Below are 14686 nucleotides of genomic sequence, written 5' to 3'. Positions count from 1 at the left end.
ATGCAAATCAAAACTACAATGAGGTATCACCTCACACCAGTCAGAATGGCCATCATCAAAACACCTACAGCATGGACATATATACACTACCAAACGTAAAATACATTGCTAGTGGGAAGCAGCCGTATAGCACAGGGAGATCAGCTCGGTGGTTTGTGACCACCTAGAGGGGTGGGATGGGGAGGGTGGGAGGGAGGGAGACGCAAGAGGGAAGAGATATGGGAACATGTGCATATGTATAACTGATTCACTTTGTTGTAAAGCAGAAACTAACACACCACTGTAACGCAATTATACTCCAATAAAGATGTTAAAAACAAACTTCTCCCCGCCACCTGAGCTCTGCCCAAACTTAAGTCAACCCCTGGAAGACTTAGGGGAAAAGTATCTCCCTACAAAAGTGCCTGATAAACAGCGTGGGGCAGCATTTCTCAGCTGATAAGAGGAAAATCTTACAAATTTTGTTGCCACAGTGAGAAACAAGGACCCATCAACATGATGAACGAAACACCCCATCATCTCTGCAGGCCACTACCCACCAGGAATTTGATCGCAAGATTCCTGCAAAGACATTGCTGAGAAAATGCTGCCGATGCGGCTAGTGGGGTTGTTTAGGGTTGCAGACTTTGAGACAGAAGACCCAGCTCTGCCACTTACCACCTGTGTGAGTTTGGGCAAGGCCCTTCACCTCTCTGAATCTCCATTTACTAGCGGGTAAGTAAGAAAAGCACTCACCTCGCCTACATCAGCCGGCTGGCTTGGTTGCGAAGGTGCTCTCTCCGGGAGCCAGCTCACCGGGGCGGGAGGCATGGTGGGGACCGTCCTCCCATTTCTCGTGAGCTCAGTGACCTTGGGCAAGTAGTATCCCTTTCCTGAGCCTCCGCTTCCGTGTTTGTGTAGATTACAGGTTTGCGTGAGGATTAAATGAGACGCGTGGCGCACGCCAGGTGTTCATTGGTTTTTGTTCCCTTCCCCCGCCCACCGCCCCCCCCCCACGTCTTTGCTGTCTACACGCAGCGGAGTCCCCTCAGCCTAGAACAGGAGGCACAGGGTTCCCCTGGATCCCGAATGCTAAGGCCAACCACTCTCTGGTGCCCCCCTCCTTGACTAACACCTCTGAGGCCTTAGGATGACTTCCACTTGGAAACCAAGCCAGGCTCAGTAGCTTATGGCTCCTAGAAAATGATTTTCTGAAACCCTTCCTCCTTTCACTGCACCACCAGCCACCAATTCATGCCCCAGTTCAGCATCCTTTACCAGACTTGAGAATCACTTTCACTCTTTGTGCCTCAGCACAGAGATCCCCTTCTCCTCAGAGGCCTTTGTGGTAATAAGAACCAGACGCCCCTCTGAGCAGATAAAGGCCAGACCAGGGCGACTGGTGGAGTGAAGGCTGCAGTGTCGCCCCCTCAGCCACGAGCTGGCCACCCCCATGCAAGGCGCAGAGCTGCCACATCACTGTTCCTGTTCCTTCCGCTTTCTCCCCTTCCCCCTCCCCTCCCTCCCTCCAGCGGCCATGTTAGCGGCAGCTGACACTTATTGAGGTCTCGCCAGGAGCCAGACACGCTGTGCTCCGCTTTTCCCGAGTCATGTCTCTTCTGATCCTCACAAGCCTCCAAAAAGAAGTGTGTGGACATGTGCCCTTTTCTTCAGCCCAGCACCCCTTCTTCACTTCCTTGCATCATGGTACTGCCCCCCATTTCCTCTAAGAAGCCCTCCCCCATGCTGCATGGTTCTGGGGGGCTGCCCTGGTAGCCTTTGCCTCACGTCAAGGTGATTGAAATCCTTCCTGGGACTTTACATGTGGACCCTAAAGAGAGAGGCCCTCTTTTCTCTGGATTGAGAGCTGTAAGGGTATGACCCTGTTGCTGTTTGCTGGTGGCCATGTCCTCCCCGTCACATGAAGGAACCTGAGGACGAGGCCAACACCCAGACAGGCAGGGATGAGGGAGGGAGGGAGGCCAGCCCGCACTGCTCCAGTTTCCAGCAGCTCCGACCCCAGATGTCTCTTTTTGTATAAATTGGTATAGGTTGGCTTTCTCTCACCTGAAAGCAAAAAAGTTCTGATTATTCGTAGATAGGTATATTAGATAAATTCTATTATTATCCTCAATTTACAGATGTGGAAGATGAGGTTAAGGTTCTGAGGTCCAGAGGCAGAGCAAAGACTTTTGCATAAATATATTTCATTCTAAATGAGTGCCCAATGTGGCCATACGCTGGATGCTGTGCAAATACAACAGTGGAGAAAGGGTTGTTCTTCTCTTGGTAGTAACAGCCTAGGGAAGAGGTGCAGTCACATGTTACTGATATAACCCCACTTTATTCAAATCCACGTATGCAAAACCATATTTACGGTCTGCATGATGCTGCAAAACAACTCACAGCAGAGTTGCCCTAAACTGGATGCCTGAATAATTCACAGAAGCACAAGTCTCTTATGTCTCTTTTGAGGCCCATTAGGAGTTGGCTGTCGTGGGTTTTCACTCTGGCTCAGAACGAAATCTGTGCATGAATCATCCAGGGACTCTTTGGTCACCAGCAACAGAAACTGCACTCAAAGTAACTTAGCCAAAAGAGAATTGGTTGGCTTGGTGACTCAGAGCTCAGGGGTGGAGCTGCCCTCAGAAACCCCAGGGACCACAGCAACATGGTCAGCCTGCTTTTGCACCTTTCCCCCACCAACATCTAAGAGATCTCCTCTCTCTGGATGTTGACTCTATTTTTCCTGCTGCTGCTGGGCTCCATGTGATGATGGCTGGTGGGTGAGGGAAGATGAAGGGAGGGGAGGGACATGCCCATAGACAGTTCTGGGTAAGCAACATCCCAAACTACCTTGGAGGAAGGAGAGCTCCTCATTCCCCAAATCTGTGTATAAACTCTAGTAGGAAGCTTGGCTCATTGGCCCACCTCTGTGTCCAGGAAAATGGGCCCCGTGACTGGCAGCCCCTTTTGAACTACATAGAGGGGCTTCACCAAGAAAGGTGGGGAGGGAGGGGATGGTGAACAGACAAAACATCAGACATCACCTCACTGTCAAAGTGGATTAGAGTTTGTGGAAGGCTCAGTGGAGGACGTCCAGTCCAGCCTCCCCGCAACACCACCCTGGGATGGGGGCACACAGCTGCTTAGCATCTCCATTCCTAGCAATTCCACTTCATACCACCTGTGTGGCCTCGGTTCCTTGGTTTCCTCATATCTAAATCCAGCGTTTGAACGTGGCAGAGTTGTCTGAAGACCCTCCCAAGCGCTGATCATCCAAGGACTGTCACAGGGACAAGACATGAAGCCCTCCTGGGAAAGGGATCCCTGCCACAGCCTGAGCCCCAAGCTGTGCAGGAGCTGGTGCTAAAGTAGCTAAAGCGGGGGGCTGGCCAAAGGCAGGGGAAAGGGCCAAAGCCAGGACTGGAGGCCAGCCCTCGCAGAGCAAAGATCAGGAAGCAGCTGGGCTTGGCATCACTGGAAGATCAAATTGCTTGTGGGTGAGGAAGAACTGGCATCAGACTGTTGGAAGTGGTGAAGGTGCTCCAGGAACTCGGTCCTCAGTCTGCCTGGACTATTGGGGAGAATGTGGGGCTGGGATGGCAGGGATCTGGAAGCTCCAGGAAGGAACCAGAGAGGGTAAAAGCTACATGTACAGAGGAAGCAACTCAGCTTCAGGCCAAGGAGGTTGGGCCTCTTCTTACTTGGCTGTTGTGCTGCCAGGGCCCAGGTGAGAAGTACAGAGAACATCTTCAAGCTAGTAAGAGGCCAAGTCCCCAGGGCTCCCAGGGGATGGTGACCTCTCTGAGTTGTCACCTGGGACCTCTGGTGACCACAGAATCTGGGCAGGAGCCACCATCGGACTAACTCCAGGGGAGATTGTGATGCTTCCATGTCCCTCGCTAGGTAGACAGAATTGCCCACCAACCCTTGAGACTTGGAGAAAGGGCTGCCTTTAAAACCTGTGAAGCCAGTTGAGAATAGGAGTCGACTTCACATAAGGAGGAACCAAGAGATAGATGTGGGTTGATTCCAAGTGGTCTGAGAGACAATATCATTAAGAGAGCCACAAAAATCTACTGAGAAAAGTCAGAAGAAAGCAGAAATGGCCTCAAAACACCCTTGGAGGTGACCCTGAGGCCTCCGTCAGCAAGACTGTGGGAAGGAAGGAGTCTGGCCAATGACTGTAGGTCCTGAACTGGCTACTCTGCCCTGGAGCCTGCCCACCAGTGAGTGTCCTTGAAGCATGATGGCGTCCCCAAAGGGAAGATGGCACTTCCAGCGCTGCCCTTTAGAAAAAGGACACAACTCCTAGAAAAGTGAAACTATTCTTTTTTCCAGCTCATTTATTTTCTGGCTTGTCAGTTCTCACACCAAGGGGAAAACTGGGAGAGTAGGGGAGAGAAAAGGATCATCTTAGCAAGTATTACGGTCTCTGCAAAGTCTGCAAACAAGGTACAAGTACAGTAATTACCACTTAGACCTGGTGCTCAAAAATCAGTTCAGGTTCATTATTTCCAACTAAGTTAATCAATCCCAAGAGGAGGGGAGGAGAGAAACAATTTCTGAATACATAAAAATTTATCATCCATTTCTCTTTTACTTAATGACCCTGTGTGAAGTGGCTCCACCTGGAACTCAGTGTCTGATTGAGAAGCTCTGTGGTCAGAGGTGCTGGAGGGCCAGGAGGCTCACCCTCCAGGACAGCTCTGCCACCAACCAGCCATGAGGTCATCGGCACATCACCCGCCCTCTGCATCCTGTGGAGCGTGATCTTGTTCCATCTGTGCCAATGTTCAAGTGCTCCGCTACCCTTCACGACGGCACAGAGGGAGAAGTATCTGCCTGGGGCCACATTAGAGTCCCTGCTCCATGGTGTCAGTGACCCAAGTCCCCAGGGAGCTCATGCTCTGTGCACAAGTCTTTCCTAAGAAACTACTCCATGCCTGCTGTGCTGAGGTCCTGAGTTTTTAGTTTAGTTGGGTTCAATGGAAACAGGATTTTACAGAACAGAGTGGAGTCCAAAGAAGCTATTATTTGGGAAAGAGAAGGAAAGAACAGAAGCCAAGACATGCTTTGAGAAAAAACAAATTAAATAATAGTAATAAATTAACATTTAGACAGGGTGGGGCTTTGAAGATGGTAGGCTGAAGAGGAAAGAAACATCATCATCCCAAAGCACCAAATCCTTGCCATTCCCAAAACACACTTTTCAAAATGAGTTTGGTCCAACTGCCCGCTATGAGGTAGGGAGGACAGCCAAGACTCCATTTCCTGGCTTTCTCTGTGTGGACACATGACTTAATTCTGGCCAAGAAGATATAAGTGGAAGCAATGTGTACAATGTCCACGATTCCTTAAGGCTAGGAAGAGCATCCTTACACATTCCTCCTTCCTGCTGCCTGAAATGTGGGTGCACTGGATGGAGCCCCAGCAGTCACCTTGGGCCATGAGGGGACCTTGGGAAGAGAAGCCAAGCACAGTAGAGACACAAGCTTGAAGCATCAGGGTCCCTGATGCTCATAGAGCCACTTTACCTAGTCTTCCTCCCTCCAGATTTCTTTCACATGAAAGAAAAATAACTTCCACCCTAATCTACTCATGTCTGATGATCTTTGGCGAGTCGCTTATCTTCTCTACACCCCAGCTTCCTCATTTCTAAAATGAATAGTATTTACCTAACAGGCTGAGAATAAACTGGGTGCCAGACACATAGCTATTATTACATCTTATTGAAGCTACTATTTTTAACAGCTTTATTGATATATAAACTTACATACCAGTTTGCCTGTGTATTCAACTCAGCATACTTACAGAGTTCTTCAATTATCACCATGATCTCATTTTAGAACATTTTTATCATCCCCTAAAGAAAGCTTGTACCATTATCAGTCACTCCCCATTTCTGCCTCTGCCTCCCCAGCCCTAGGTATGTTTTGTTTTTAATAGTAAATTGTCTTTAGTCACAATTTTAAGGGTCCTTGAAGATATTTTGTAATATTAGATAGCCCTTGATTTAAGACAGTCATTTTCAATTTAATATTGATTTTATCAAAGCAATATAGTTTTAAAAGATCAAACTGGAGCATCATGAGGTTTATAATAAAAAATACCAGTCCCCCCTCTCAATGCTGCCCTGCTCACTTTCAGCTCTCTTAGAATCCTCTAGCATTTATCTCCATATTTTTAACACGCTTATACTGCTATTTCTTTATTTTCCAATTTTAGACATTATCTTACAGAAAGAGTGGCAGATTTATTCTCTTACACCCTTCATCCCAAATATAGTTTGTTTGTTTGTTTTACTATTTTTCTTAAATCACTTGTCAGTGTTTAACTTATCACTAAATGAGTAAAATTTGTAGTTAGGATAGGCAGTGTACTATCATGATACGGTTTTGATATTCCTGGAGTTAATAATCCCGCCCCCTTTCTTCTCAATTGCTCTTCCTTTGCAGCTATTATTAACTCACCCCCACGCTCCCCTCACTGCACTCAAACACGGCAGGTCCACTCGTCCCATTTCTTCCTCGAGTCCATCCTTCTGGGGATTCCCGTCCTCGACCTGGTTGCTTTACGGACTTACTTCAAGCTACTATTTTTCAATCTTGAAAGTTACTTCAGTCATAGCCAATGCTGAAGGCAACAGCCTGCTTTATCTCATCCCCATTGCCCCCAAAACCTAGACTTAAGCTCATGGAGCTGAAAGAGGCTTGAAAGTGCCACTTTGGTCGACCACCTTGCCTTTCTTTCCCTTCTCAGGTAACCAGACTCCCCCATCCTATTTGCTTGGAATTCATTGGACCTTTTTTCTCCATGTCTGATTCTAGTGAAAGGGCCACCAAAAGGGTTTCAGGGAAAAGCATGATCAATGAATATTTCTAGGCCTCAACATACTTGGCTGCTAAGATCACAGCTAAAAATAATAAAAAATAAAGCAGCAAAGTGCTCTGTTGCTGATTAGAGAATTATGAGCTAGATGACTGACATGGCACTTTGAGGAGAGCGGGTATCACCTCAGGGTGGCTCTTTGGATGCTGGCTTAGTCTAACTGCAACCAAGGCTTAAGCCCTTTTATAGTACCTATGAAAAAAATCATTTGTTTTTAGGTTGGGGCATTCACCTTAACCCTACTATTCTCTGTACTCTGCACCTGCCTGGCCCAGAAGGTGTGGCATTTGAGAGCTCTAAAAACCCAACCCCTTAAATTACAAAAGAGGGGAAATCCAAGGAGGGGCAGTTTCTAGTCACACAGCTAAGTGGCCAAGCAAGGGCTAATCCAACTCAAGCAGCCTTCCTGATGCGCCACATTGCCTCTCACTTTAACTCACCCATATCTTGACCTGTGCAGGCTTACTCAGCACTTTACTCACTAGGCACGAATTCAGAGCACAGCAGTGGAGAAAACCTCCAGGGTTATTCCCCACAGGCTGGATAAAACTTTCCTGGCTCAAGAGAGAACATACATAACCTCCAAGTTAAGTAATCCGAATATCTGAGCGTGCCAGATTCGGTGTCCTGCTCCAAACACTGTTGACATTTAATCCCATCTCATTTTGCAAGCTTCTGGCTGTCTCTATTCTCATTTAAACATAATCCTTTGTCCAAACGGTTCAATGTAATGCCTTGGCCAGACAGATGCTGGGATTTGGTGACTGGTGAACTTCTGAAAGAATGCAGCTGCTTAGCTCCTGTTTCCTTTGGGGTATCAAGCCCCAGAGAGCAGCCATGTAGTTGCCATGAACCAGATGGGCGGCAGGGCCCCCGGTGGATGCTTCTTGCTGTGTGCACAGCCCCGAGAGAGAAGCCTTCCACGGGAGAACCAGCTTCCACCAGAGAACAGAAATAGTACTTCTTAATGTCTGCACCACACCTCCCGTCTTCCTTAACTCCTGTTGCACTGCCGACATCACTCATTTTGACACTAAATAATATTTAGAAAGATTAAATTTGTCACATGCACATCTCAGATTCCTAAAAATATTTTAAGCCTTTAAATGCAAAGAAAAAAGGTAAGGATTTTGGAGACACACTGCTTGGGGTTCAGACCCCAGCTCTGCCACTTACTGGTTGGGTGCCCGGGGCAAGTAACTCAACCTCTGAGCCTCGATGTTCTCATCTGTGAAGCGCAGGTAACAGAAGTACCCACCTTTCAGTATTGCTGAAGAGGACGAGTCTTTTGAGGAGCCCAGCACAGCACCTTGCCATTTTCAGATATTCACAAAGTATTTAATGTTGCCAAATCATGCATCTACTTTGTAATATTAAGGATTCAATGCGGAAAGTCATTTTCATGATGGATTTGGCTAAGCCAAACAATGTTTAGCAATAAAACATCACATTAGAATTGATAATAAACATGAAGTCCTGATCATTATGTGAAGAAAAAACTGATAAAACACATCTTGCTAGATGGGCGATGCACCATAAAATTTCAGATTAGTGGTTGAACTGAAAGTAGTTGCATTGCCTTAATCAGATTTAACTATACTTAATCTGGTTTTAAAACATATCAAGATTATTCATAAAATTAAACTGACTGCTAATTATAACAAATAAGTGTCAACAAAATTCTAGGAAATAAATGCAATAGTAATATTGTGATAATACAGGTTAACCCCTATGGTTTCATTTACTGGTTGATTCTGAACGCTGAGAAATTCACTGCCATTGTTCTTTTGCTAGAATAAGAAATTGTCCACTGACAGAATTATCCTTTCTTCTAAATTTAACAATTTTAGGGAGTTTATAATTTTATCTTTTTGAGGTGAAGCAAAGGCAGCAGCAGTCTGGTCTTCTATTTACCAAGTCTAGAAATAGGATGGGAATGGTCCAGTGAAGGCCACCCAGCATGCAGTATCATTCATGCCACTGCTGAGTTCCCCACATAGCTGGATGAAAGATGTGTGTGGGCACTTGTTTGGACAAACCACACGCCAAAGCAAAAATATGCTAACATACATTGAATTTGGATCATGTTCTGAATGTGGTCTGACACAGGAAACACTGTTGCTTCCAGGACCGTGGGAAAGCTGCTGTGTCAAAGACAAGGCGAGGGCTCCCCATCTTCCTCCTCAAAGAACAGGAGGCATTGCTACCTGCAATGAGACAGTGTCTGCAAGGGACTACTTCCTCTGGATACCCTGGCTCTGTACCACAATGTTCACAGACACCTGAAAGCTGGCCAAACAGGTAAATTCTGGAGCAGAATAATAAGAGAAAGCAGTGGCTCTGTCTATCAAGGGAAGCGGAGTGGGGAGAACATCACGCAGGAATCTATCAAGTTGGGCTCCACTTCCAGTTTTAGTCGGAAAATATGTGCAGCATTCTGGGCACTTTCGTCATCTCTCCCGGCCACACCCTATCTCCTTATCCCAAACACACTGACCGACCCTAGGAAGGCAATAATAGAGATTTCCTTTGTATATGAAAATTCTCTTTACTCATTTGTTCTTCCCCATAAGCTGATTAACATGGTTTAATTTATTTCAGACCAGGCACTGGTTTTCCTTCTGACTATTCTGCACACCATCTTAATCAACAGAATATAACTAACAAGCTTAAAGAACCGCTCAGCACTGAATCAGCAGCTCATACCATATGCTGTGGGTAAAAACATACTTCCCAAAAAACCTAAATGCAGTAAGACTAAGGATAGAAGATGCATTCAATACTCATGCAGTCTAACAGGATGTGCTTAGTATGTGGAACACTGAGATTTTACAGGGAAAAAGTTATTCTTTAAATATATCCTAAAACATCTTCCTTCTGTTCTAATTTTTACCCTCAAAAGAGTATTTTAAGGAAAAAAATCTAACTACAAAAACAATTGCATCTTGGATAGATTCTTAGTGCTAACTTTTTTAAAATGCAAAAACGCCATGTATTTTCTCAGAAACGTGGTTATGTGGCCAACAGATTTCATGGTAACAGTATGGCTGAGTTCTAAATCTTGGATAATAATTATAGATTCGGCTTTATTCTGGTATTATCCAAGTTCGTGTTTGAGTGGAGAAGGAAAACCAAGCCACATTGCAATTAGAATTTTAAAATGCAACTGTCTTTTGACAGGTCAGAAATTAGTTTATCTTTTGCTTTACATCTACCATTCCAAAAGGAAGGAGGCCGGCTGCTTCATTAGCATATTCATGTAATAAGCACAGCTTAAGTCTGAAACATCTTAAACAACGGGTCTATTATGTATTTTTCACTTTTAAAAACATCTTAGAACTAAACATTAAGTCTCTTTTAGAGAAATGAAAGCAGCCTGATTTATCAGAGCTTGAGAGACTACATGTTTTCTTAGAATCAACAGCTCCCCCCTCCATTTCTCGTAACCCTAACAACTAAAACCATGGGCCGATCTCCATTTTATACATGCTTTTGTACAGCAATCTAAAAACACGCGCTCATAGCTAACCAGGGGATAAAATATTTCACTAGAATTTTAAAATTGCCTTTTGAATTATATAAAAAAGTCTTCCACTTATAAGCAGCTACATGATTTTGTTAAACCAATAAAAATGTCCACATTTAAATTTTTTCTGTTAAGTCTGCCTTCTACCCAAGCATTTGATAGCCAGAAAAGCTGATGTATCTTACTCTAAATTATCAATGATGAAAAAGAGCGTGGTAAATCAAGATGAGCATTTTAAAGGGTTTACTGGCATTAAATTTTCATTTGTTCTCATGCCAAATTAAGCACTTAACACATAATTGCAGAGTTTAGCAATAATCATAAAGCAAGCACCTGCATAACCACCACTCAGGTCAATAACCAGAATGCTGTAGCACCCCAGAAGCCCTCTAGAAGCCCCTCCCTGTCAGCACCACCAACCACTCTCCCGACTTACATAGTCAAGTTCTTGCTTTTCTTTATCGTCTCACCCCCATGAATGCACCATTAAACAGTATTTTACCTATTCTTCAACTTCATATGATTGGGAGAAAAATGGTATTATTTGTTATCTGTCATTTCTTTTGCTTACTGTTTCTAAGATTCCATCTATGTTATTTTGTGTAGCTATAGTTTGTTTTCATAGCTGGGTTGTTTCCAGTTTGGGTCTATCACAAATATTCTTGTATACCATCATTGTACAGTGTGTATACATATCTCCACAGTATGCACCTAGGAGCAAAACTGCTGGGTCATATGTCTGTTTTCAACTTTACCAGCTAATTATTCTCACCAGCAGTGTTGTGCCACATCAACAAATACCACCAATAGTTGGTATAGTCACATTTTAAAGGACTGTCAATCTGATGGGGAGGGCAGAGTCAGGAGGGTGTAACCCAGAATAGTTTTCATTTTCATTTTTCTGACTGGTGATTGAAGACCTTTTCATGTGTATGGATCATTTATATTTCCTCTTGGGTAAAGTGCCTGAACTTCTTTTAAAACAAGTTTTGTTGGAGAAAAGGGAACTCTTCCCTGCGCTGTTGTTGGGAATGTAACTTGGTGCATCCATTAAGGAAAACAGTATGGAGATTCCTTAAAAGCCTAAAAATAGAGTTGCCATATGATCCAGCAATCCCACTCCTGGGCATATATCCAGAGAAAACTATAATTCAAAAAGATACATGCACTCCAATGTTCATAGCAGCACTACTTACAAGTGCCAAGACATGGAAACAACCTAAATGTCCAACGACAGATGAATGGATAAAGGTGTTGTATATACAATGGAATACTACCTAACCATAAAAAAGAATGAAATAATGTCATTTGCAGCAATATGGATGGACCTAGAGATTATCATACTAAGTGAAGTCAGACAGAGAAAGACAAATATCATATATCACTTACATGTAAAATCTAAAATATGATACAAATGAAATTATTTACAAAACAGAAACAGACTCACAGACACAGAAAACAAACTTATGGTTACCAGCGGAGAAAGGGCATGGGGGAGGGGTATATTAGGAGTTTGGGATTAGCAGATACAAACTACTTTATATAAAATACACAAACAACAAGGCCCCTACTGTATAGCACAGGGAACTAAATTCAATATCCTATAATAAACCATAATGGAAAAGAATATATAACAGAATACCTATATTCTGTTTGAGTGGAGATATATATATATAAAAAACTCAATCACTTTGCTGTATACTAGAAACTAACACAACATTATAAATCAACTATACTTCAATAAAAATTTTAAAATTAAAAAGTCTGAAATATAATTTACATTGTACAGTGCACCCATTTAAAGTGTATCCTTCAATGGTTTTTAGGTATATTCACAGATATGTGCAACCATCACCAATTTTAGAACATTTTCATCTGAAAAAGCAACCCCATATCCTTTAGCTATCACCTCCCTAGCCATCCATGCCCTGCCTGCCAGCCCTATGCTAATCTACCTCCTTTCTATACCTTTTCCTATTCTGGACTTTCACAAGAACGGAATTATATATTACGTCGGCTCTTGTGCCTGGCTTCTTCACTAATGTTTCCAAGGCTCATCCTAGCTTTAGCATGTATCAGTCCTTCATTCCTTTTATGGCCAATTAATAGTCCATTGTATGTGGCTTCCCTGGTGGCACAGTGGTTAAGAATCCACCTGCCAATGAAGGGGACACAGGTTCAAGCCCTGGTCTGGGAAGATCCAACATGTCGCGGAGCGACTAAGCCCGGGTGCCACAACTAAGGAGTCCTCGTGCCTAAGAGCCCGTGCTCCCAACAAGAGAAGCCACCACGAGAAGCCCGCACACTGCAATAAAGAGTAGCCCCTGCTCACCGCAACTAGAGAAAGCTCGCGTGCAGCAACAAAGACCCGACGCAGCCATACATACATACATAAATACATAAATTAAATTAAAAAAACAATAGTCCATTGTATGGATATTCTACATTTTGTACATCCATTCATTAATCCACTGATGGACATTTGGATTGTTTCTACTTCTTAGCTATTATAAATAATTCTGCTGGGACTTCTCTGGTGGCGCAGCGGTTAAGAATCCGCCTGCCGGGGCTTCCCTGGTGGCGCAGTGGATAAGAATCCGCCTGCCAATGCAGGGGACACAGGTTCGAGCCCTGGTCTGGGAAGATCCCACATGCTGTGGAGCGACTAAGCCTGTGCACCACAGTTACTGAGCCTGCGCTCTAGAGTCCGCACGCCACAGCTAGTGAAGCCCTCCCGCCAGAGCCCATGAGACACAACTACTGAAGCCCGCACACCTAGAGCCCGTGCTCCACAACGAGAAGCCACTGCAATGACAAGCCCATGCACCACAAGGAAGAGTAGCCCCCGCTCGCTGCAACTAGAGAAAGCCCGCACGCAGCAACGGAGACCCAACGCAGCCAAAAATAAATAAATAAACCCAACAAAAAAAAAAAAAAAAAATTAAAAAAAAAAAAAAAAAAAAAAAGAATCTGCCTGCCAATGCAGGCGACGCGGGTTCAAGCCCTGCTCCGGGAAGATCCCACATGACATGGAGCAACTAAACCCGTGCGCCACACTACTGAGCCTGCGCTCTAGAGCCCGTGTGCCACAACTACTGAAGCCTGCATGGCTACAGCCCGTGCTCCGCAACGAGAAGCCACTGCAATGAGAAGCCCGCCCACCACAACAGAGTAGCCCCCGCTCGCCACAACTAGAGAAAGCCCACGCACAGCAACGAAGACCCAACACAGCCAAAAATAAAAATTAAAAAAATAATTCTGCTATAAACATTTGTGCATACGTTTCTGTGTAAACATGTTTCTCTTGGATATATATCTAGGAATGGAAATACTGGGTCATCTAGTAACTCTTATGTTTAACTGAGGAAATGCCAGACTTTTCCAAAAGTGACTGCACCATTTTACATTTTCATAGCAGTGTAGGAACGTTCCAGTTTCTCCACATCCTCAATCCTGGTTTATCTGATCTGATTTTAGTATCCTAATGGGTGGGAAGTAGCAGCTCACTGTGGTTTTTATGTGTATTTCCCTGATATCATCTTGCATCTTTTCATTTGCCTATTGGCTATTTGCGAATCTTCCTTGGAAAATTATCTATTCAGATCCTTTGCCTTTTAACTGGGTTGTCTTTTTGTTAATGAGTTGTGTTAAGAATCGTGTCTGTTTAGTGATTTTTATAGTTCTTTCTATATCATCGATATAAATTCTTCGATATTCTATATACCAATATGTTCTCCCATTATGGATCTACAGTTGACCCTTGACCAACACCAGTCTGAACTCTGTGGGTCCATTTATACTTGGATTTTTTTCAATGCATACTGCAATACTACATGATCCACATTTGTTTTGAATCTATAGATGCAGAACTGTGTATATGAAGGGACTGTAAAGTTATATGTGGATTTTCCACTGCACAGGGGGTCAGTGCCCCAGACCGCTCGCTGTTCAAGGGTCAACTGTACTCTTAGAACTTTGTGATGCCTTTTTATGAAAATAAGTTCCTAATTTCAATATTGCTAAGTGTGTCAAACTTTATGAATGGTGTTTGTGACTTAAGAACTATCTTTTCCAAAGCCAACTTCATTATTTCCTATATTTTTATAGTCATAACAATATTTCTCTATTTTATTTTCTACAGAACTACAAACACTAAAACCTTGGTAGTGTTGCTTTGTACATTTAGGTAAAAAATTCACTGGAGTGAATTTTTCTATACGATATGGAATAGGGATCCAATCTCGTTTTGTTCCTATATGAATACCCTATCATCTCATCACCATTTAT

General features: G+C 43.9%; 1 protein-coding gene across 1 annotated transcript in view; it reads right to left on the bottom strand.

Annotated features, from left to right (window-relative positions):
* The window catches only part of MSH2 (mutS homolog 2), a 97587-nt gene that overhangs the window by 10679 nt on the left and 72222 nt on the right, over window positions 1-14686 (bottom strand). The gene's annotated exons all lie outside the window — the stretch shown is intronic.

This window comes from Lipotes vexillifer, unplaced genomic scaffold (genome assembly GCF_000442215.2).
Source record: "Lipotes vexillifer unplaced genomic scaffold, Lipotes_vexillifer_v1.1 scaffold666, whole genome shotgun sequence".
NCBI classification, from domain to species: Eukaryota; Metazoa; Chordata; class Mammalia; order Artiodactyla; family Lipotidae; genus Lipotes; species Lipotes vexillifer.
This window is presented reverse-complemented; position numbering and strand designations above follow the sequence as displayed.